Raw genomic sequence first — 290 nt, forward strand, 5'->3', positions numbered from 1 at the left:
CTATTATATACTTTATAATAATAAAAAATAGCAAATAACAAAAAGTAAATCTTATGTGTTAAAGGGCACAAAAAAGTGGAGCTCTAACTCTTATGAAAATGAATATGGACATATTTGCCATTATTTATTGACAAAGAACTTTAACTTTTATGAAAATGAATATGAAGATTTGTCATTATTAATTTGAGGATAAACATATTTTAAGCTGTTACCTAGCTAATTATTTAAACATTTTAGATAGGTGATTTTTGAAATGATATTAAGTAGTCCAAAGTTTGAATACTTTTTAT

The sequence above is a fragment of the Theobroma umbraticum genome, unplaced genomic scaffold, assembly GCF_002168275.2.
Source record: "Theobroma umbraticum cultivar Fairchild unplaced genomic scaffold, ASM216827v3 scaffold_20.0, whole genome shotgun sequence".
NCBI classification, from domain to species: Eukaryota; Viridiplantae; Streptophyta; class Magnoliopsida; order Malvales; family Malvaceae; genus Theobroma; species Theobroma umbraticum.